Source organism: Protopterus annectens, chromosome 2.part0, assembly GCF_019279795.1.
Source record: "Protopterus annectens isolate FY-2018-M chromosome 2.part0, PAN1.0, whole genome shotgun sequence".
NCBI classification, from domain to species: Eukaryota; Metazoa; Chordata; order Ceratodontiformes; family Protopteridae; genus Protopterus; species Protopterus annectens.
The window spans coordinates 793,984,499-794,010,246 of NC_056728.1; positions in this window are offsets into that span (position 1 = coordinate 793,984,499).

Here is a 25,748-nt window from a genome sequence, read left to right on the forward strand (position 1 = left end):
GCAAGTGCTGAGGGGGATAGGTGTAGGCTTGCAAGATTGGATAATAGTAAAGGATGAGAGGCAGTATTGAAAGCTTTGGAGAGATCTAGGAAGAGACAAGAAATGAGTTTATTCTTGTCTGGAGCCTCTGCAATGGTGTGTGTGAAGGAGAGGAGGGCAGTGGTGGTGCTGTGGTGTGGACAAAATCCGTGTTGGGTATGGGTAAGCAAGTTATGGTCGAGGAGGTGTTTAAGAAGCTGAGAGTGGACACATTTCTCTAGTATCTTAGAGAGGGGGGACAGAATAGCAATAAGACGTTAGTTAGAAGGTTCAGTGGAATTACCATCTTTATGAAGAGGGATAGTAAAGAAGGATTTCCAGAGGGTGGGGACAGTAGATTCAAGAATGGATCTGTTTATTAGTATAGATATAGGATAGGCAATAGAGTCAGCAGCAAGTTTGAGGAATGTAGGAGGTAATTTGCAAGTGGAGGGAGAGCATGGTTTTAGTTTAAGTAGTAGAGATTTGATATAGTTAGTGGGAACAGGCTGGAAGGAGAATTAAGTTGTGCTGGTTAGACTAGGAGGGGCAGGTATAGAAGGTGAGTTAGGACTAATGGTTGTGAGATTTTGGATGGAAGAGATGAAGTGTTTGTTTAAGAGGGTGGCAGTTTCTAGAGGGGAAGAGTTTGGGTATGGTGAGAGATTAGCACGGGCACCCCCCCCCCACTTATTTTGGTTTTATGTTGTCTGGTTTTGTTTTACATAGTTTGGTAAAAAGCAACTAGGTGAGGTGCTATGCCCCCCACACCCCCCAAGGTGGGAGGCTGCACCCCCCACCCCCCTTACTATATATACTAACACCAGGATCGCACTACAGTGGGGAAAAGGACATATGCCTTTGACTTACCTTAGAGTACTACTTGTAAGTGAAATGAGTTTTAGGTGAAATGAGCTTTAGGCAAAATGAACTTTAGGTGATTTGGTCTCAGTGAAATGAATTTCAGTGAAATGGTCTTTAGGTGAAGTGATACAAACCTATATATATATATATATATATATATATATATATATATATATATATATATATATATATATATATAATTATAATACCTCTATCGACTAAGAGATGACTGGCATTGAGGAACAAGAAACACCTGCAAATAGTATGGGCATACTTTTTTGTCATTAATTATATGCACTGCTCTCTAAGATTATTTGCATTTCCATGTGTGGTTGATTTATCGAATTATAGGTGTTATACTGTAATTATTTTTGAATTTCTTTTATTTTTTCTGTTTTCTTGGTGCATTCACATTTCAGGCTGGCACCACCCTGTGGACCCCCATATACCTGATATTAAAGGATCAGTAGCCTCTAACAAGAATGTGGGTGATGAACAGGCACAGTCTGTGGTAGCATAGGGTATGCCTGACATAGAGGGTACAACTCAATCATCCCCACTTCACAGTCTGAACACAATCATTATGCCTATGCATATCCATGACACAGAGTCATCTGCGAGTGGACAGGACGGTGGCAACATGTTTGACCAGGGTGCTGTGGTTACCCCATCTACAGGGTTGGTGATAATATTAATTATGTATTACAGCTTGCTTAGCCCCTTGTGCAAATGATGTTGAGATTGCCGTGACCCCCCGCTAGGGTATCTGACATGTACTACTTATGTCTGATTCACATAGTGATCAGGCAATGCATGTTTTTGTCAAACGCCTTTTTTTCTTTTATAAAGTTTTATCGGAATTTGTCATTTGTTGCTTAATTAATTGTCTTTTGTTTTGTAGTCATAAGATTTAATGGATATGCTTAAGAATCTACCTATTCAGATGAAGCTAACATTCACCTACCTATTGTGTGTTTGTTTAACATGGGGCTACTTATGCTTAATGCACAGGGTGGCAACATTATACATATGCAAGTAAAATATTTGTGTTCTATCTGACTGCATCATATTTCCTTTTGCCTATATTTGCTGTATATATTGGTTACTGTTATGACATTCCTGCATAGATCATCACAGCTGTATTTTACTGAAGAACAGTACATAAACATAGGCAAGTATTATTTGATCATTACAGATTCATCACTGATCTTTGTCACTGATGCTGAGAACATTGTAGGCTGAGTTTGACTTATGTCTGATGCTCATGGTGGCCAGCCATTGCATGGGTAAGCAAAGGCTAGCTTGTTAGTATGCGTCAACGTGGCTGGTTTGCTAGTATGCATCAGTGTGACTGTTTGCATCTGCTTAGCTCTTATTTTTAATAAAGTGGTGAATGTATGTGCTATTCATTGTCTTTTAACCAGTGTCATGGTATATTATGTATGCCTTCATCTGCTGTGATCATCTTCAGCAGCAGGGTCCTCATCTGACTCCTCATCAGTGTTTGCTGGTCCTGCCTGAGATGCTGGGAAATGTGTTTCCTTTCCTGGAGCAACCTGCTACAACTGCTTTATCAGTATAATATTATGTAAGATGGCACAAGCAATCAGTATTTTTGCAGAAGTTGTGGGGTCATTTTCCAGGGTACCCTCAGATGTATCTAGACAGTGGAATAGTGATTTGAGCAGCCCAAATACATTCTTTATGATATTTCTAGTCTCTGTGTGTCTTTAGTATTGTAACCTTCTTCAGATGAGTTGTGTGATTTTTTTTCATAGGAGTCTTGAAACTAGGTTCTAGTGCATATCTTGCATCCTACACTAAATATCCTTGTGGGAAGTCACCCCTTAAAAACCTGAGATACATTTCACAGGTCTGCCACATGTAGGAGTTGGGGTAACTGCCTGGGTGACCTGCAAATACATTATATATGATGCCTTGTGTATTACAGAACACCTGACAGTTGATGGAGTGAAAGTCTTTTCTGTTTATGTACTGCCTTCCTAGATCATGAGGTGGGGCATTAATTTCAATGTAGATGCGGTCTATTATCCCTAGTACCTCAGGAAATTGTGCTATGAAATAGATATTTTGCATGGTAGTAGCTCTCTCCTCTGAGTACATGGAACCAATATATGGTCCCCCACATATTGCAGCATTGCTTTGAGAAACTAGTGAAGCATTCTTGTGGCAGAGGCCTGTGAATCCCCACTGTGTCCCTCTGTGGGCCACTGAAAGGTCCCTGTAGCTAGTATACATAATGCTACACATGCCTTAGTGTCTACAGGGATGGGTTATCATGATTTCCAAAGGGTCTCAGATGAGGTTAGTAGATGTCCACTATTTATTCACTTCTATAATATCCCTGTCTACCCTGTAGCAATCCTTTATTTCTATTTCATGCAATGCATGGTAGATCAAATGTGGCTTGAACTCTGTACCCCATCTATGCCAAGGTCTGGAAACTGGAGCAACAGCATCTTGTATGACAGCCTGTTGCATAAACAAATTTATAATGACTGTGGAAACCTATTACATTTTTTAATGTTTTCCTGTGGCTGCATTCCATGTGCATGTGCTGAAATTCTGAGCTAATTCTGAATTAAAATTAGTTTAACATCGTCCTTTGGTGCAAAATGTCTCCTAATGTTCCATACTGTCATATAAATCAGTGACCTTTCAGGAGATCGCTATAAGAAATACACCACTTTTTAGCTTTATAATACTTGACAGGTGCAGTGTCATTTTCAATTAGACACATGTATACCACCCTCCATTCTAAATGACATCACTGTCCTGATTTCATTCCACAGTATTAACTGTCTTACAATATTCATTACAATGCTTTTTAATCTGAATCTCATTCAGGCCTATTGGCCAAAATTTCAGTACCATTTTTCTCTTTCTGTTTATTCAAAGCTTTAACTGTATACTCCAGCCAAGGTTTGTGACCAGGCAGTTCTGTAAATTTACTGTACTGCAAGAAGAAAACACAGTTACTTCATTCTCAAAGTAAATATAAAAAATAACCTTTTTCTTAATACAATATTGCTCTTATTTGAATTGACAGAAACTGAAATGACTTCAAAACATTTATGGAAAAGTCATATTCTGCCACAAAATTTCTGACCTGCGTTGGCCTATCATTGCCACATAAAAATTCTAGTCTTCCAGCTTTGTTTGACTCACTGCTGTCTCCTTTTCCTTACCAGTCCTTTTTCTTTTAAAATCAGCCCAAAACATATTGTCTGCCTCAGTCCTTTATGTTTTGTCAGTCCATGAAGCATTAGTTGCAGAGTCCTCTAGCTCAAGCAATTTCAGCAGCCTCATATCCAATAACCCACCACCATCAGCTAATGCTGTTACTATATTAGCTTCAGTATCTACAACCAGTGCTTTGGCCAGATTTCCCTTAGTAGTGTGGTAAGAAAGAAAGAAAAAGAAAAAAAGAAAGAAAGAATGAGCAGTGTTGTATTTTTCTTTCCCCAGTGTTAGTGAATTCCTTGTAGATGTCTTCAGATATGGTTTCCAAAAATATTCAGCATCTACTATAGGATAAAATCAACATGTGATAGTTTGTTACTCTCTAATGAATGATACCTTCATGTATGCTGGTATTGGTAATATTTGTCATTTTGGGGGTATAAAATGCTTCCAATATATATGTCCAATTGTTAAATACATATCAGAGGTCACTGATATGCCTGATGTATGCATTATCTGCCCTACCAGAATGACAGAGCACTTGATTTGTGATCAATCCATTGACACAAAATGGCAGTGTATGTCGAAGTTTCAATTCGGGTAATAGATAGCCTCTTGCCTGAGCCTGTAGATGTGCATGTTTGCATATGTATGCATTCTGGGCCCACAAGCACTAAATGCAACCTAATGATTCAGAGAAGGCTCCCTATGAACCATTGCAACAGATATGTCTCCCTGAACCCTCTGTATTCATATATGCATTCTACCATTACATCCAGGAGTATTTCCAATGTCCAAAATACTGGGGTCTGCCATGTCCCCAGAATATTTCCTGTGGGCTTTTAGTGAGCATCTCCAGTTATAATGCAGGCTTCTGTGGGAATATTAATCTCTAACTGGATGGGCCATTATCAAGCATCTTTAGGAACCATATGAAATATGCATATGTTGAAGATGCTACCTAAAGTCTTCCCATCATCAGTGTACCTATCCAAGATCTTCTAGTCTGTAAGACCCTGAAGTATGGTGCAGGATCTAACCATCCATCTCCTTGACTTGTTTGCCTCCATTATGCTATAAAGGTAAAACTAGGTTCCAGCCAGAGCAAAATATTGAAGCCTTATTGCTGCATTGCTGTGAAATGATCTGCAAGATTACACACACACACACACACACACACACGCACACACACACACACACACACACACACACACACACACACACACACACACACACATATATATATATATATATATATATATATATATATATATATATATATATATATATATATAGTCAATTCATGGGCATACTCTGCTTATTCAGTTATACTTTTGTTGCAGTGTGCCAATTAATGAGAAAACAAAAACAAATTCACAGCTTGAAAAGCTCAAGAAATATTTTAATGTACACAATAAAAATGATAAGCGCTTTCATCCACTATAAAATTGGGCTTCTTTGGATAATGTTTTAAGTTTAAAACCCGGCATAAATAACCAAACTTCAGTCATATGATAGACATACCTCTGATCAAGGTACATTTAAAGAAACATTACAATATTGTAAATCTTTGCTAATAAAACATGTTAACCACATAGACATGAAAAAAACATGAAAAAAGCACACCTTACTCATATAATAAGAGAAGAAATAAAAAATAAGAATAACATGACAAATTATATGTGCCCTTAAAATTCCTAAAATCTGTTTCACGTGTGCCATTCTTTTCAATAAACTCTGAATAGAAATAATATCATTCAGATTGATGAGGTGTAGCATTAAGGTAAATCTGCCACCTTAATTCTTTTTCTTCAACTTGGATTTTCCAAGGATCAGCCCAAGCATCTTGCTGTATCTGTTATATTACAAAAAAACAAAAATAATGAGTGGGATTCTTAGTAATGTGTTTGCTAAGGGTATTGGTGGCTTTTGTGTACAAATATTGTAACAATGTTTGTATATATGATCTCGCAGTCTCCTTTCTGATTTGCCAGTATAAAACCCATCACAAATCTGACAAAGTATGATATAGACAATCCTTCTACTATTACAACTGAATCTTCCAGAAAGCATATAGGTCCAACTTCTTATAGTGAAACTATCTCCATCCTGGATAGATGCACATTGGGAGCATGCCCCAAATTTATGCATACCAACTGTTGTAACTTTGACCACAGTAACCATATTATCATATAAGCATTTAAAATGGTATCCTCTCTTATAAACAATTTTGGGCTCAGTGCGTAATTGTGCAGCAAGCATGCCATCATTCAAAATGAACTGCCAATTTTTCTTCATGATGTCGCTCACCTCAGGGCTATCACCTAAATAAGTAGTAATAAAGGAGTGTTGATAACTAACAGTTCCACAGTTACTGCCATTACCTTCAAGTTGTACATTGGGATCAACCATAGTATTAAATCTCAATATAGGGCAAATACTATTTTCTTTGTCATGTAATACCAGGGTATATATATACCATTTAATCACTTCCTGATGACTTCTTCACCGATAGGTTTAAGGAAGGACTCTGGATAATCCCTATTTTTAAACATAGTAGTAGTTAACAGCTCACATTTGCTAAAAAGTCATCCTCTTTTGAAACTATTCGAGCAGCACATACTAGCTGCCCTTTAACAACTGCTCTCTTTTGATGTATCGGATTGTGGCTAGAAAAGTGGAGAAGTAAGTTTGAGTATGTAGGTTTTCTATAAATTTTTGAGCTAAGTTTGAAATTTACTGGATTCTTAGTTTAACATCTAAATAAGCTATGGTCTCTGAACCAACATTATGGGTAAACTGCAAAAATAGAGTTGTATTGTTGATGTATGTAATAAACTCATCAGTCTTATCAAAATCATCTAACCAGCCGATAAAGATATCATCAAGGTAATGGAAGTATATGCTCCAAGATGAGCCATAGATACTGTTAAAAATAAAGCGGTCCTCCCAAGCTGCCATCACTATGTTGGCATATAGCGGACCACATGTTGCACCAATGGCAACACTTTTTTCTTGATAGAAATAATGGCCCTCAAACAAAAAATAATTATTGTGTAAAACAATGTCCATTAATGTGGTCAAAGTATTGTTTTTTTCCTGTGGAGAGACAGTGGATGGGCCAAATCCTCAGTAAACCAATCTAGCCCTATAGTGTGAGGAATGCACGTAGACAGATCTTGTACATCTATTGTGATAAAAGTTAAATATCTAACATCGCCAAGTTCATTAATTCTTTTCAAAAATTCCCACAAACCTTTACAAATATGTGATATATTGTTATATACGATATTAATCAAACAATAATCAATATATCATGCCAAGCAACTAGTCATAGATGTACCAGCATCCACAATCGACTGAAAGAGAGGACACTGCAGACATTTATGGATTTTTGACACCCCAAATAGTTTAGGAATCATGGGATCCTTCACCAATAAACTATATTCTTCCTGGCTGAGCTCATTCTGCATAAGTGTATCATATAATGCTGCATCAATTTTGCAATATGATAAGTGAACTTCATTAAGTGATGTCTCAGTATACTTATCATCATAAAGTAAATTGAACATACATTGTTCATAATCAGACTGAAGCATAACAACTAATTCACCTACTTTGTCAGGGCACATGAACCTTAGATTGTTCTCTTGTTTAAGTTCATTATTAAGTCCTGTTGATGGGGAGTAAGATTGTACCATAGAAACAAGGGTCATTTGTTATGCAAATGCTTTAAATCCATCTCACAAACCAGTTCAAACAACTTTAAAGTCAGATGTAAGGCAGGATATATGGCACTAGGCATTTGTACTGCTTGCATACTTGTAGAATGCATGCTTCTTTGGGAATATTAATCTCTAACTGGATGGTCCATTATCAAACATCATCAGGAACCATGTGAAATATGCATATGTTGAAGATGTACCTAAAGTCTTCCTATCATAAATGTACATATTCAAGTTATTTTAGTCTGTAAGACCATGGAGTATGATGCAGGATGTAACCATCCATCTCCTTGACTTGTTTGCCTCCCATTATGCTATAAAGGTAAAACTAAGTTCCAACAGAACAAAATATTGAAGCCTCATTGCTGTGAAATGATCTGCAACATTAGACACATGCACACACACACACACACACACACACACACACACACACACACACACACACACACACACACACACACACACACATGCACACACACGCACAGACACATCTCTCTCTCTCTCTCTCTCTATATATATATATATATATATATATATATGTATATATATATATATATGGTTCCCCTTCAGAAGCCTGAATGATCATAAGCTCGAAATTCATAAGCCTGAAACCAAAAGCCTGAAAACTCAAAAGCCTGAAACTCAAAAGCCTGAAAACACAAATAATGCTAATATGCCAGTACAAAGACACTACTATCTACCCACTTACCTTAACCCAAACCCTAATCCTAAGGTCTGTCACTATCGCACACTCACCTAACCCGCGCCCTAACCCTAACTCACTTAACCCGCCCCTAACCCTAACATAAAAAGAATCGCACACTTACCTGAACCCAACTCGTAACCGTACACCACAGAGCTAAGAATAGCGAAGCCACATTAAAGTCAGCATGTGTATTTTGTGTTTTCAAGCTTTTGAGTTTCAGGCTTTTGAGTTTTCAGGCTTTTGAGTTTTCAGGCTTTTGGTCTCAGGCTTATGAATTTCGAGCTTATGAACATTCAGGCTTCTGAAGGGGAACCATATATATATATATATATATATATATATATATATATATATATATGCATATAGATATATAGATATATAGATATATGGGTATGTATCACTTCACCTAAAACTCATTTCACTTAAACTCATTTCACTGAGACCAAATCACCTAAAGTTCATTTCACCTAAAACTCATTTCACTGACAAGTAGTTCTCTAAGGCAAGTCAAAGGTATATGTCCTTTTCCCCACTGTAGTGCGATCCTGGTGTTAGTATATATAGTAAGGGGGTGGGGGTTACAGCCCCCCACATTGGGGGGGACTGGTGGCATAGCCCTCCATCTAGTTGCCTTTTACCAAATAATGTAAAACAAAACCAGACAACATAAAACCAAAATAAGTGGATCGCACTACAGTGGGGAAAAGGACATATACCTTTGACTTGCCTTATTTTACTACTTGTCAGTGAAATGAGTTTTAGGTGAAATGAGTTTTAGGTGAAATGAACTTTAGGTGATTTGGTCTCAGTGAAATGAGTTTAGGTGAAATGAGTTTTAGGCGAAGTTATACGTACCCATATATAGATATGGATATTATAAATATTAAGGACTGTCTTTATATCACTGCTAGGGTCAATTCATAGGCATACCCTGCTTACTTTTGTTGCAGTTTGTCACTTAATGGGAAGTTGTGAGTTTTGTGTGCGATTTTAATCTGCTTCACTACAACACATTTGCACAACTATACCACATGACTCTTTAAGAATCACATTTTGACTATATGCACTTGCAGTAATCACAGTGACACAACACTTAATGGAAATAATTTTCTGAATCCCTGCATTATAAATAGTAAGTAACAGCCTAGAGTCTGCTGTTACTTTTCACTGTACCTAGATGAGTAAATGAAAAAGTAAAAAGTGCATATATTTTAGATCACATGGCTTTTCTTTAGAAACAATGAACAATTTGTTTTCTTCAGTAAATCTTAATGCATTTGTTTTCTTATTACTTCTGTTGTAAATACTGTGTTGAGTAAGCAGAAAAAAAAACATAGTGATTTTTCATGAACTGGCTTTTTCACTTTCATAATATTCAGCTGTACAGAATTCCATAGTTTTTGAATGATAAAACCATATTTTGTCACTTTTCAAGCACACTGCAGAATCAAAGAAGACAGTGAGAAACCTATCAACACACTACCTAAAAAAAGTAACTATTCATTTAAAGACATGCTCCTGGATTTATGAAGCCTTTTATAGCGTGCAGGATTAGTTTAAGAGATATTTTCGGCAATATGGCAGATGTGTGATCCAGGAACGAGCTCCCGGGACGTGCACGTGAGCTCTTAGGCTAATCTTGCACGGACCAAACTCCTGTATGCAAATTACCCTCATTTGCAGGTGAAAACCATGCAAATGAGGGTAATTTGCGATCCAGGAAGCAGGCAGCTGTCAGTGCAGGACGAGTGCAGTCTGCAGAATTGTACTCGGTTAGTGACTGAGTACATTTCTGCAAACTACAAAACGGAGCTATGACAGCATCAAATAAAGGCTGCACATCATTGATGAAGTATGCCAATAGCCAAGTAGAAGGCCATTGGCATTGCAAAATGTATAATTAATAAAAAAAAAAACAACTTTTAATTTATTTACGCTGATCTTGCCTGTTTAAGCATAGGGCAGCGGGGCGCAAATGGGATCGGGGGGAAAATAATAAAACAAACCGAAAATAAGCATTCTAACTAAAAGCAGTATTCAGCCATGCAAGTCAATGGCAGGCATAAGAGAACCTGGCCAGTGAGTAATGGTTGCTAAGGGGGGGAGGCTCAGTGTGGGACATGTAACTATGCATTAGCAGGCAATCCTATGCAAATGAGGGGAAACATAGTGATTCCCAGATTGTGAGGCAGGTCCCAAGAGTGTAAGAGTATAAATAGCTGGGTGCAAGACTAGGATATAGGTGACATCATGGGTGTGTCAGGAATACTGTAAGTGGATTGGAGCCCTATGGCTTGGGACAGCTCCTAGCATAGCACAGCTAAGCTAGAGGTGTGTGCAAGCTGCCTAGCACTCCTTACAAAGTGTAAGCAGTTGTGCGTGCCACACACCATGTTTCACAGGAAGAAAAAGGAAGTTAAACCAGGAAATAGCAGCTCTGTGCACATTTGCGCACTCTGCGTGGAGTGCACACAGGCTTAAACAGGGAGGCAATGGGAAGGGAAAACAGCAGTAGGAAGGTAATCAAGGAGACCTAGCTTAGATGGCAGGTGAAATGTATCAGAAGCAGCCAGTCTCACAGGCAGCAGCCCAGCCCAGCACACCATTATAAACTATGCAAACACCTTTCCCTCTTGTTATTCCCAATAACTCTGCACTACCGGTGTATACAAATGGGGAAATTTTAGAAAACGAAAGCAAGAGTAGTAATGTTAGGGGCTGCTTTTGCTGTCATAAACCAGCATGTGCAAGAGACTGAGGGTGGTGAGGATGTGAATGCAGCTGAGCAATCCACAGTGAAGAGGCAGAAAAGAGTGTACAGACCCAGGGAAACCTACCAAGGGCTACATGAGCTGGAGATAGTGGATAGTGGCCGGTGGACAGGGTCCTCCAACAGCAGATTGTTGACCTGTGCCAGCCACGCCTCAGACACAGCATTAACAGAGGGGAACCCATCCCAGTGGATATCATGGTATGTGTAGGCCTACGAATACTTGCTACAGGTACCTTCCAAAGGCCAACTGGAGATATGATGGGGATATCACAGGCATCAGCATCCAGGGTACTCCACCAGTTCCTGGATGCCATGTCAGCACATGTCGGTGAGGACGTATATCTTCCAATCACCTGTGAGGAATTGGCCAGCAATATGTGCCTTTTCCATCAAATAGCAGAATACCCCAAGGTAGTGGGTGCAATAGACTGCACGCACATACACATCAAAGCACCACCCGGTGAGCAAGGTAGGGTATACATCAACCGCAAGGGCTACCCCTCCATCAACTGCCAGGTCATGTGCGATGCCCAGGGCATAATAATGAATGTGTGTGCTGGCTGCCCTGGAAGCTACCACGATTCCCACATCTGGCATCTGACACAGCTGTACCACAGATTTGCCAATGGGGACATCCCACATGGTCACCTACTGGGGGATGCCGGATATGCACTGGAGCCATGGCTGATGACACCCATCAGAAATGCACACACACCCGAACAAGTACTCCATAATGAGGCACATGCACAAACACGAATCATAATAGAGCATGTGTTTGGGATGCTCAAGTCACAGTTCCAGTGTCCAGACACATCTGGTGGAGCCTTGCAGTACTCACCAACTACATGTACCCAAATTGTCCTTGTATGTGCCATGCTACAGTATATGATCCTGCGGAAACAGCTGCAGCAGGAACAGCATGGGGCAGGACCACACAGTCCCCCACCATTGCCAGTGCCTGCACAGGCTCAGAGTGACTTGGAGGAGGAACAACCTGAGCCTGCCCCAGTAGGCAGAAGGAGGTGCGCCCGGTATGCCCTGCCCCTGGCAAAGAGGCAACGCATAGTACATGCATTGCTACAGTAGGGACCCAGGGAATGTCACCTCTCTCCGACTCGCACATACAGTAAAAGGGATGCCAAACATGACACTATATGTGCTCAACCATGTATAGGGAGTGTACTCTGTGCATCTGACATAGGCAGCCCTACAGCACCACCATCAATACTGGGACACCCACAAGGTAAGTGACTCACACATGCCAGTTGGGGGGGTCATATACCCAACAACTGTTACATTTAGCATGATAGGTGTAGACAAACACAAAGAAATGCTGCACTATGGCCTCTGAATGAGCCCTATGTGTAACCCTGCCCCAGGCCTACACAGACAGACTACAGCAGATCAGGCAGTTGGATGTAAGATGTGAAGGCTTGGAAGTCTGAAACTAATATGTAGGCTGTGAAAGCTAGGATATGTAGTACACTGGTATGCCTCTAGCCAGCACGATAGGTAAGACTACAGACTGAAATGGAGTACCCGACATACCAGTACAGTCCTAGCAAATGTGTAGAAGTGTCAGGAGTGCTCCCCCATCCTACATACACTAATAGTAACAGTCAGGTGTGCCCCCCCCCGTTCCTGTGTCGAAATGTAGAAACAGTCAGGTGTCGTCTCCCCCCAGCTATACAGAAATGTAGCAGAAGTATATGCCAAATGACCGATGGATACCCTGCAGACACAGCATGCTACCTGTCGGTGTACAACACAAAGGTCAGCACCGCAGTACAAACAACCTGGACATGCTCCACACATGCAATACAGATGGCCAGACTAGGCATACTCACGCACTTAGAGGAATGAAGGCAATGTCAGTCAACAACATACTGAAAGCTCATTCTGGGCATGCTCACACACGTAAACACATGAAGGCCATGTCTGCAAACACCAGTGGACCAGACATATCTGGCAGTCACAGTTCTTAGTGCAGACACATGTCAGTATGCACCACTCCTGCCTTGCACATGCAGTGGATAGGAATACAGGCATATATGTAAGGACAACACACTATAATAAGCCAATGGTAGATGGACATAGATGTGTGGAAGAGGGTCACTGTAACAAGGACCCATCCAGGACTGTCCCACTCAGCACACAGACAAAGGCCCACAACCACATGAGGTGCAGATGCACTCACTGCAGATACAAGCCATCAGCATCTGTCAGCATGACAGACTATGTGGTGCTCATGCCAGCTGTGCAACATGACTGTACAAGGAAGTAGTCATCTAGTAGCTGTATACATATACCTGTGACATATGACCCCGTGTGTGCCCGCATGCAGCATGTCAAACCCTACATGAATGGGTTATGACCCATGCACACACCGCCCACCCCATAGTAGTATTATGACAAGCCTGCTAAGGTCATCCAATGTGAAATACACCTTTGTGAGAGCCGTAGCTCAGGAATCATCATGGCACGTCCCATAACTGCATACTGCTGTAGTGATAAACCAGTTAGGTAGTAGTCCAAACCCCAGACTTGGCAACTGTGTGAGTGTGTGTTTGTGTGTGTCTCTGTCTGCCTGTGTAGAGAGCAATGCTTTTTAGGATACTCAAGCTCTGTACAATTCATATACTGAACTTTGGCAAGGCTGCTGATGTCACTCACCTAGGAATACACCTCTGGGAAAGTAATAGCCAAGTAATCTCTGTAGCATGTCCTGTAACTGCGTACTGCTGTAGTGTGATAAAGTAGTTAGGTAGGTGTTCTAACCCCTGACCTGGCAACTGTGTATGTGTGTGAATCTGTGTGTGTGTGTCTGACTGAGTAGAGAGCAATGCTTTTTAGGCTACTCACACTCCGTACAGTTCATATACTCAACTTTGTCAGGGCTGCTGATGTCACTCATCTAGAAATACACCTCTGGGAAAACCATAGCCTAGTAATCTCTGTAGCTCATCCTGTAACCGTGTACTGCTGTAGTGTGATTTAGAACTGGTAGTGTTCCACCCCCCCCCCCATGGCAGTTTTGGATGTTTTCTGTGTGTTTCAATGTGTGTATGGAGCAATGCATTATAGGCTACTCACTCGCAGTATATTTCAAATGCTCTACTGTGGCAATCCTGCTAATGTCATCCATTGTGAAATACAACTTTGCGGAGACAGTTCATCTGTAATCCTTGTGGTGCATCCTATAACAACCCCATGCTGTAGTGTGATATAGACCTCGGTCAGGGTTTCTATACCCACACATGTCAGTTGTGGATACTTTGTGTGTGTCTCACTGTCTGAGTAAGGAGCAATGCGTTTTAGGCTAGTCGCTCACTGTACATTTGAAATGCCCTACTTTGGTAACCCTTCTGATGTCATACATTGTAAAGTACACCTTTGGGGAAGAGGTACTCCAGTAATGTCTGTGGCTTGTACTATAACTGGGTAGTGCTGTAGTGTAATAAACTAGTTAGGTAGGGGTTCTACTCCCAGACATGACAGGTGTGTGTGTGTGTGTGTGTGTGTGTGTGTGTGTGTGTGTGTGTGTGTGTGTGTGTGTGTGTAACACGTATCCTGTGTAGAGGTGGCTGTGAGTGTGTGCCACCTGTGGCCAATGTGAAGGGGTTTTTGCTCAGTTCTTTTATGGTGGCACTACTATATATCACCATGCCAACCATACAGGGATACCAGATGCAAATTAGCTGAGAGGCTGGGGTGCAAAGCCATACCCAGACATGTGACATCAAGGCCAGCCAATCACAATTATCAACCCCACTATTACCCAGAGCACACACACACATGCCTAGGCAACAGCCACTATGTGGGTAGTATACTGCATATTGGCCACTGATAGTAACTCTGCAGTGATAGCAGTGGGCTACAGAGGGCATGTCACCCTGCCCATCTGTCCAATATGCAAGTACATGCAGACAGTGCACCTCCACCATGTTCCCAAATGGACACCTGCACCACCCGTGGTGCCCTCACATGCGATTCCCAATGGACATACCATGCCTAATAACATGCCTTGTATGGACAGATGACACTGACATCAGGGAATGCTGTTAGCATGTTATCAATGTAGGTGCAGGGTAAACCTGCTGCCCATTACCAGGTCCTGCCACAGGTGGGTAAGACTGGCACATCCAATGATAATCTGTGTTCACAACATGGGCCAGACACCCCGGGTACAGTTCCACATGTTACTGTGCATCCATGTGGGAGGTGTGCACATTCCAGACACTATCCATGTCATGGAGTAAGGAACATATACATGGCAAGTGATGCACAGCATTGGCCACACACAATAATCACGCAGGTGACTGGATGGGGGATGCAATACCCACCTGTGTGGGCAGATGCAGAAACCACAGGCCTGAGGCACAATGCAGGCCATCATCATGTGGCCTGATGCCAAAGTATACCCATCCCCTACCCTTGTACAGCCTGCTGGCACAGTTGACCACCACACACCCATGCAGACATGCCCACGTGCATGTCAAGACTAGCACCCTGTGTGTCTGTGTGTGTGTTGTATGGTGCATCTGACCACATCCACACTCACTACAACCCCCCCCGGGCATACTGAAACATGCTGTTTGATGTCTGACACCTCATCATACTCTATGCCCATACAACCTCCGTATCACCTGTGTGGTGCATGTGATACCTGCACATTGATGTGTTGTGGTAATCCCATTAGTGATGAGTTACACTCCTGGCCCTGCCAAGTGTGTCAATGTGTGTGAGTGTGCCTATGTTGATGCTGGCAGCTGTTAATGTAGACAGGCACATGTACGTCACCCACCGTATATCTACCATATCCCTGTTGCAGATGTCACTCATTGTCACAAATATGCTCTGAGTGCACCACAGTAGGTTACCTATGTGGCGCATCTAATAACTGCATCGAACTGTGATAGCACTACATAGTTGTTGGGGGTTTGATACCCTGTGCTGGTAGGTGAGTGACACAAACATGCTTCTGTTTTACTCCACCACCCCTCTGTGACATGTATTTGCCTCTGTCTGCCTCCCCCACTCCTCTCCGGTGGATTTGGAGACCTACACCTGCTATGCTTAGGCAGCAGCATGTGCAATTTAAGTGATGCTCATGATCAGCTGATGGCCTCTGGATGAATTGCAGCCCTCCCCTAGCTGATTGCATGTGGAACAGCTGTGTTAACAGTCACATAGCCAATTGCATGGAAACACACTCCAATACCTAGGAACAACATGGAGGTGTTGGCCCTTTATTGTCACTGTGAGCAGGAACTCAATCTGTTGTTTGGCAAACAGCATCTCAGATGGATTGGGGATTTATCTCTAACAATATACACTGTGGAAAGAGGGCACCAAACAGGAGGGAGATGTGTCTGACCTGACTACAGACTGTAAGTGCTGCTATACTGCATGTAGATGGACATAGATGTGTGGAAGAGGGTCACTGTAACAAGGACCCATCCAGGACTACTGTTGGTTTAACAGTGTTTGTCTGGATGTGCCTGTCATACATGTCACAATATCTGCCATGTCGGTCCCATGTATATGGGGGGGTCCCCATCTGCAGGGCCATCCACAGACTGGGTAGTGTTGTGCCTTTGGTTTCATGTGTCAGCTATGGTGCACCTATCTGTTGAATGCAGAAGGTAGTATGAGGATAGCAGGCAGTAGATGGTAACTACTGGGAGAGTTACCGACGTCACATCCCTCATAGGACATATGGTGCAACAAACCCTGTTACGACAGTATATGTATGAGGGTATTACAGAGACATGTCAATACTGGCCCTGTGTTTATGCCTGCAGCCACAACTCTGTCAACCTTTGTACATATGTCATGCAGTAGGGGGTGCATATGTTCTGTACTCCATAGTCATTGACAGCATATCTGATAACAAGCTAGTGAGATATCAGACTGCTACACATTATGTATAGTAGGGGTTATAATTGAGGAGATAGCCTGGGCATTATGTGGTTGTGTGTACAGTACTGAGGTATGTGTAAGCATGGTATTTGTCGACAGTGTGTGTATAGTGAATATGTACCTTGGCCCGTGTAGAGACTGTTGTAGATGTCATTGTTCCTGGTCCTGTTCTATCTGATGTTACATGCTGCTCCACTGTATGTCACCCTAACAACTTACATGTTTTTAGGGGCGAGCACACACACGTGCCCCATACCACAGGCAGGCATTGGGCCACCCTGTCTAGCGGCCCAGTATATGTAGGGGTGTTGTGTGAGTGGCTCATATGAGAATGGTGTAGGTCAGATAGTCCATATACTGTAAATACTATGTAATAGTATGTTAGCTTACCATATATGGCTGTGGCTGTGTTCACACTGGTTCTGGTTATGCACTTTCACACAGGTGTCCATTACTCTGTGATGTGACATGCCTGTAGAGCCTGCTATCTATGCAGGTACATGTGTATTCCCACGTGTGATGTAGCACAGTGTTGAGTCAGTCTGCCTGAAGCTTGCACTCTGCTTTGTTACATGCCAAGCACATTATTGTACTTATCCAGTGAAATGACATGTCGAGATACTTGACAGGTGTACTTCTGCTGGGCAACCATTACAGTCATGTATGTCAGACGAAGCAGTGGGATACTGTTCAGATATATGTCACTAACTAGTGGGTAGTATCTGGCCATGGCACCTCTGTACCAGCAGTTATTATGTATCAGAACAGACAGGGGTGTATGAATGCATAACCTATGGGGGCAAATGTATACCAGTATTTATGTGTTATGCCCATCTACATGGCTGTTAACATCCACATTGACAGGCCTGGTCCACATGTCTTGCATGAAGGGGCTCTGTGTATACGCCTAGACTGACCAGCATGTGTCAGACTGTCCACATATATTGGGCGTATCACAGCTGTAGTCCACAGGAGCATTACTGTGCTAGCAGTGGTACTGTACTATGATGACCTTAGGATGTCTGTCAGTAGGCAATGGCATACATGTCCACAGCAGATGTGGCCTCCCACACACACCGTGTCTGTGAAGATGATCCCTATTACAGTAGCAATAGTCTACAAATATACCTGCAATACATACATGACATCCCCTTGCACTGAGAGGTTGGGACTACTGGGGCTGAGGTAGGGCTCCACTCCATGTGCAGGACATATGGCAAACATATACATACATATCATTATACATATATCCATATAGATATGTACACATTTACATATCTTGCTTACTGTATGACAACAGTTTTACACATATGTGCCTGTGTTCCAGATGCTGTCCTCCACCTACATACCTGGCTTAACACATATGACATGCTGTCAGGGTTTGTTATGTAGTGGGCTGTGTGCATGTCATGCTGTCATTCCTGCCATCCATCCACTGCTGTTGTGTCCCCCACACATACTGGGGGGTTGGGGCCATATATGTGTGGGCTCCACCTACACAATACATGTATGCCCTAATGCACTGCAGAGGGCAGTGTACATAACCGTGGTATATGGCCTAGTAGTAGTGAGTGTAGGAGGGGTGCACCATGACTAACCTAGGCTGTAACAACATGTGTGGGTATCTGGGGTAAGCTGCCTTAAGGTATCTGGATGTACATTGCCATACAGTCCACCATGGGTAAATGCAGGCCTACTGCCTTCTGCCATATGGACTTTTCTGTTTGTCAGTGTGATTGTGATGGTGTCAGTTATGCCTTGTTATGTAATAGATACATCCCATTGTGTCAACTGGGGTCTGTACCCCCTAGGGATTGTGTACAGAGTGTAGATAGAGGCTGCTGATGTATACATCTGCATTATGTACTGTTGATAGTCTGGTATGCTGTGGGCAAGTCTGTCATTAATATTGTACTACTAGAAGGCCTCAACCTGGAGAGCAACATGTGTCAACCTTACCAGACTACTGTCACAGTATAACTGTTTTACAGTTGCATTACACTGTTCATATGGATGTCAGTGCCTAAACGGCTATATGACATGGCATATACAACTGTTATAGTACACAAATATAGGCTTCACATTCATTTATGGGTACCTGTGTGTGGTGTTATACCCTGTGATATCTCTGTGGGTATGTGTTGAAGGCTATGAATGTCATTTGTATGGGTGGCTCATACAGTCTCCAGTTGGGAAGGTGGTGACTGTAGGAATACTGGCTGCTCAGTTTGTGTGCATGTACTACATATGTATCATACTGTACATATCTCAGTGTGTGTATGTGTACTTATATATATATATATATATATATATATATATAGCTACATATATCAATATGTTGCACCTGTTTAGACATTAATATATTTACTCACACACACATACATCTATATGTTGCAATACATTCTGTGTACTGTTGAATGACTGGGCTGGATGATATGTTTGTGGAAACATCAGGGTTATATATATCTGCCATGGTTTAGTGGAAAATCACTTTGTGTATGGTGTGCAGGGTCCTGGGTACGAGCCTTGCAGAGGCAGTTTTATTTGTTGCTGGCCAGAACACTCCCACTTACCCCCACGCTAACCTCTTTAAAAGGAATGGAAAGAAGGGTTGATGGGAAAGTGGTAAAAAATGGGCACAAAGAGGGTAAGGCAGTAGGGGGAACAGCTAGGCATGTGCAGGAAGGGAGTAGGAATGATCCATATCTGCCCATTTCTGCTACAGCAACAAGCTGTGCATAAACACTGAAGTTGGAGGTAGATGTGGACCCTCAAATCCCTGGGAGAGAGGTGAGGACAACATAAATGCATTGCAATGCCAATTGGAACAGATTACATTTGTCCAGTGGACACGTGTGCGGAATGGACAGCCATGTATGGGGCGAGATTGCTTCATGGGAACATATTGCCCTTCCATTATCTTTTCAGGTGGGAGTGGGACGTTGGGGAGGGGCTGTAGATATATTTGGGTAGGGAGGATGGGTAGGTTAACAGACATGACACACAAGACGCATATGAGGTGGTATATGACACGTGGGGGGTGAACACCTTGATGGGGGGTGTTGGGATAGCAGAAGCCCACAAGCCCCCTAGTGGTAACAGTGGGACTGAGGTTACCACCCGTGAGCAGTCTCCATGGTGTCACCATAGTGCCATACTCTTGTGAAATATGACTGCAGACCATCCTCCTGCTGACACATGTACACCTGCAACACAAATGGATAACATTATGGATATAACAATCACTGTTACTGACAGCTGAAATGCATCATAGCTGCATGGCTACACTACCTGACATGTATGCATTACACATTACCCCTGACAGCATCTTACACTGTAGTACATTACAGCACTCTATAACAGTCACTGTGTGCATCAGAACCATATTAGCCTGTCCCTGCATCGATGTTATGGATGATAGGGATGTGGCACAGGTATCATCATATGCACAGGGTTTGTTGCTGATTTGCCAGAGGCCAAGGGTGGTCCATATATGTGTCACCATGAATGTGGGTGAGGAGTTTGGTTCAATGATTGGGGCATGGTGATGTGGTGTGTGCCTGTATGGGGTCACCCTAGGTGTGGTTGCATAGTGTGTGGGTATGCATGCACACAGTCCTGCCATGTGGCCGCCCAATACAGGTATTGTTGGACAGCTGCAGACCATAGCTGGCAGGGTGTGCAGTTCAGTGCCTCCAGTCATGGACATGCTGACTGTTCCTGCCAGGGGTTCCATGGGCACGTGCAGGTACAGACTTTGAGGTACTACTCTCCCCTGATGATGACAAGTGTCCGCTGGAACCATGTCCCACCTGGGACTGGCCAGGGTCACATGCATGAGGCCTGCTGTTGTGTGGTGTGGACAGCACCCCCAGTGGTGTGCTGGGGCTGGTACTGCCACTACGGGAGTGGCTTGGTGTCCTGGCATGTCCACGTTGACTACCAGCTGCTGGTGTTTCTGGCCTACTTCCACGTGGACATCGCACCACTCCCATCACATGTTTAAGCATGGACATTCCATGCTCAAGGAGGCCCACCATCTCACCCCACTGTCTATCCATGACCTCGGTATGTTCATGGAAGGCAGCAGCAATGTCATGGTGGGTGCCACTTACAGATGAGGAAGTAGCCATCTGCAGCCTCAGGCCCTGTCTGGTGTGCATGTCCATTTGTGCCTGTGCATCCATTACAGCCTGAAACATGCTCTTGGTGGTACCAGTTGTGGCGCCTCTGCCAGGGGCATGATGACCAGCGGCCCTCCCACAAGCACCATGGTACATCTGCCGATGTGGTGGCCTGCCGGACATCTGGCTATGTCGACTGTGACCTGACACAGTTGGCATGGACACCACACCTTCCTGGTCACTGGCACCAACTGCCAACTGTCCCTCTGCTATGGCCACATGATGGGGTTTGCAGGGGCACTGTAACTTTGCGTGGCCTTGGGGTGGCTAGGAGGGTGATGACACATGTAGGTGCAGTGTCGGCCTGTGACAACCCCATCTGTGTCTCACCAGTACCATCATCATCATCATCGCTGTCTGTACGGACAACTACCTCAGTTTGCAAAAGTCATTTCATAGTATAGAGTGGAACTTTATTTGAGCATTATTAAATAGGATGGGCTTTCCTTACCATTTATAAAATGGTATCAGTTATTATACTTCCACACCACACTGTGCTTTCATACTAATATTTATTATTTATCTCCATTAATAGTATAAAAAAGAGTATGAGACAAGGGTGCTCCTTATCTCCTTTATTGTTTATTCTAGCTTAGCCATGTCTGCCTTTTTGATGAACTCATGCAATTTTTGAAAATGGTGATGCCTCATGCAATTTTTGAAGTAGCAAAGGTGATTACAATTCAAAACTCAAGCCATATTCTGACCTCATGGTTTACTAATGATTGAGTAATGCGGTTAACTAACCTTATAAAAAAGTGCCATGGGTGTGTTGTTGTCTTTGATGAATTTGCCAGCATCTCTGGTCTTAAATGTATTTTACAAAACTCATATTTTTTTTCCACTCTTGAAGTCTGCAAAAATGAAGTCTGCAAGGAACAGTTTATAAGCTGGGATTAGTCACTGCTAATTTACATGTGTTTTTGGGCAGTCATTGAATGGTAGCATGTAAGAGCAAGGCAAGGCACAAACCTATTTGTTTTCATATGAAATTCCATGATTTATGTTGGGTCTGTGTCAAGTAATTGAACTTCCAGAAGTTCGAACACTAATGGGGAAGTTCGAAATTGAACATCTTTCCCAGGAAAGAATTAGCAATGTGGTAGTTACAGAGGGTTAAGGTAATTGTGATGGATGCTGGGGTTATGTGGGTAAGGACCTTAGGGTTTAGGTTTGGGTTAAGTGCATAGATAGGTGTGTATATAAAGTTTAGTATAGGTTTATAAGGTTTTTGGTGTGCTTGTGTTGTGGAAAGCAAATTTTTTCCTGGGGAAAAACACATTAACTTCCAAGTTTGAACATATTATGTGCAAGTTCACAAGGGGGGGGTGGTGGGGATGTTGAAAGATAGTTTGAAAAGCATTTTAAATTTGAGGGTAAAACCAGTTGGGGAAATTAAGTGTTCTTCTACCCTGTTTAGCATTAGGGCAAATCTGGGAATAAAGATTGATCAGAATATCATCTTCTGGCAGAACTTGATAAGAGGGTAAATCTTCCTCCTAGATATTTTGGAAGACACTGTTTTTTCTTTATGCCTTGTAGGGGAAATGGGGAGAAGGACAAATTAAGTGATTTCAAGATATCAAGTTTACAATTATTGGGCATGTGTTTCCAGCTACACATCAGCAGCCTTATTGTTGAGGGCGGAGATATACCAGTGTCAAATGCACAAGGTATAGCTAAGGTTGCTTTGCCAATGCTTTTTGAGGTAGCAAGATTAATGCAGGTTAATTGGCAGGAGTTATATAACCTGTTATACTGACAATCAAGAATGGGCTAAAGAAGTTATGCTCAAACACAGGTGTCTCTCTCATCTGATTAAATTTACATGTTTCAAATGTTTTCACATGTGGCAATAAAAGAAAGGATGAGTGTAGAAATATGGGCTGCTGGATGCAGATTCTTTCATTTTTGGCCAGCCTTGAACAGTCTGGTGTGAAGTTATTCATGTGATACATTAGGCACTTCTACGGTTCCTCTGCCATCTCCTTGGATGGTTGTTTGCCATACCTTCAAATTTAACTTCCTCAGCTCAGTGTTGGTTTATAATGGAGCTTTCTCCTTGTTAAATATGTGTAGGGTGGTTAATGATTGGTCTATTTTTATGTGATCTGAAAGACATCTCATGAGACAGTGGAGTCAGAAGTGTTGCTGGTTTCTGTAGACAGGCCAGCCAGCCAACTAAGTCCTGTTTCTTGCACCTCCTCAGAGGGAAAATAAAGCAATATTTTTTTTATTTGAAACTGTTGCAAACTGTTGCTACAAATGTAGTAAGCAGATGCTACAGTTTGTACTATGCATGCACACTGCAGCACTCTGATTTTAGTTAAAAATGAAATGCAAATCTTTTTTTTTTAAACTGTAGCAAGGAGTTGCTATAGTTTACTTTAGACCACAAACATTACAATACTCAGGCTGACTCACCTCGCCACTTGTGGGGAAACAAAACACACGTTAAGACCTGTACAGCATTGCATAACAGTACACACACTCACAGTCACACACACACAGTCACACACACACACACACACACACACACACACACACACACACACACACACACACACACACACACACACACACAAACACTGACAGTCCACCTTACTACCGCCCTTACCCTGGGTTTACAGACAGTCCCACATTCAGTTACAGATGTTCCCCATCCTGCATGGCATTTGCTAACATACACTCAATACTATCCATTAACATATCATACCTCTCCATGCCTACACGTGTGATCACAACACATGACCTGTTACTCCATCACCTCCCTGACTTTGGTGGAGTAGGTAGTACATGGCCTCACTGCTGTCATCCACTAATACCCTGTGTATGTACAGTCATGGTGTACATGGCCCCTATATGGTTGGGGCTGCTACATTCACTACATATGTCACACACCGGAGCCTCATACTACAGTCTTGATCAGTCCATGCCACATCTGCTGCACAATAAGCCCATCATGCAGACAACAGTAATACCTGGATACACTCACTGATGTAATCTGGTAATTCACCATTGCATTAGTGGTGCTGCATACGTGGGTAGCCAGTTATCTATCTGCTGCTGGCATTATGATGTGTATACCTGGTGTGCACTTTCCCTCCCAATGCATGTGCTGTGCTACAGACCTTGTTATGCTATCAGTTGTCCTGTGTTCACATATCGGACAGGTTCTCCTGGTGTCTCATGTGTCACTACATCTACAGCACAATCTCAAGAAGTACTGCCATGTGATCGATCCCACTATCGCTTGTGCATACATAGGCACCCGCACAAACAGACACACATGTACACACACATCAGACATGCATCAACCACACTCCACCAGATTGCACTTACACACACACATTCAACACCCCCCACACACACCTATGTGTGGGGTTGCAAACCTTTTGTACACACAGTCCTCCCATTACCCTTCTGTCAGCATGCATTACATATGGTGCTCAACAGCATGCAGTGCAACCATAGTGACCTCATCACAGTGGCAGTATACATGTGTGTGATGCATGGGTTGTGTTGGTAGTTGATGGCCCTTCCCCTTGGTAACACTGCTCCCATGTACGAAGTGTTACTGTCAACCTGTTCTGCACCCTGCCCTGTACTGTGCACCATACCACAGAGGTGTACAAACCATTGCTGCTTATGTAGTACTGTGTCTATGTCAGCTCCAATGCTCACAGCCCCTATGTGTTACAGCACCTCATACCTGGGATGATACATGTATGACCAGTACAGGACTATTACACTGACATCCTCTAGACATTACCATGGCTGTGGGGGGTACCCTACACATGTCCCAGAACTCTGCATGGTTACAAGGTCTACTCATGTGCACATCCCTTGGAGTGCACACACTGCTGTCACTATTGCTGTGGGGTCAGAGTTATGTCTGCCACAGTTACATAACATGTGTGCAGATACAGCCATGAGGGTGGTGTTCCACACACGTCCCTACTGTAGACCATGTTTCTTGCCATGCTCCCCATCCCTATGGACACATTGTACAATGACAGGATGTTAGGTATCTTGCATGTGTCTCTTCTACACTTCCATTACCCCAGCATGGTCACTACTGTGATGCAGTGCATTTCACAACAACAAAATGTGAATGTGTACAGCATGCAGTATGGGTAGGTGTGTTAGATGTGTGCATGGAATATCCCATAGTCATTACATGCACAGTATCTTGTCATGCATGAACATGAACCATACTCACCGGCTACAGGCTGCTGCTGTGGTGGTATCCTGGAGGGACCTACATAAGAGTGTGAGAATGTTGTTGTCAGTGGCCACAGCTGTGGCATACATAAAAGGTGAGTGCAGCATTATGTTACATCTACAGTAGG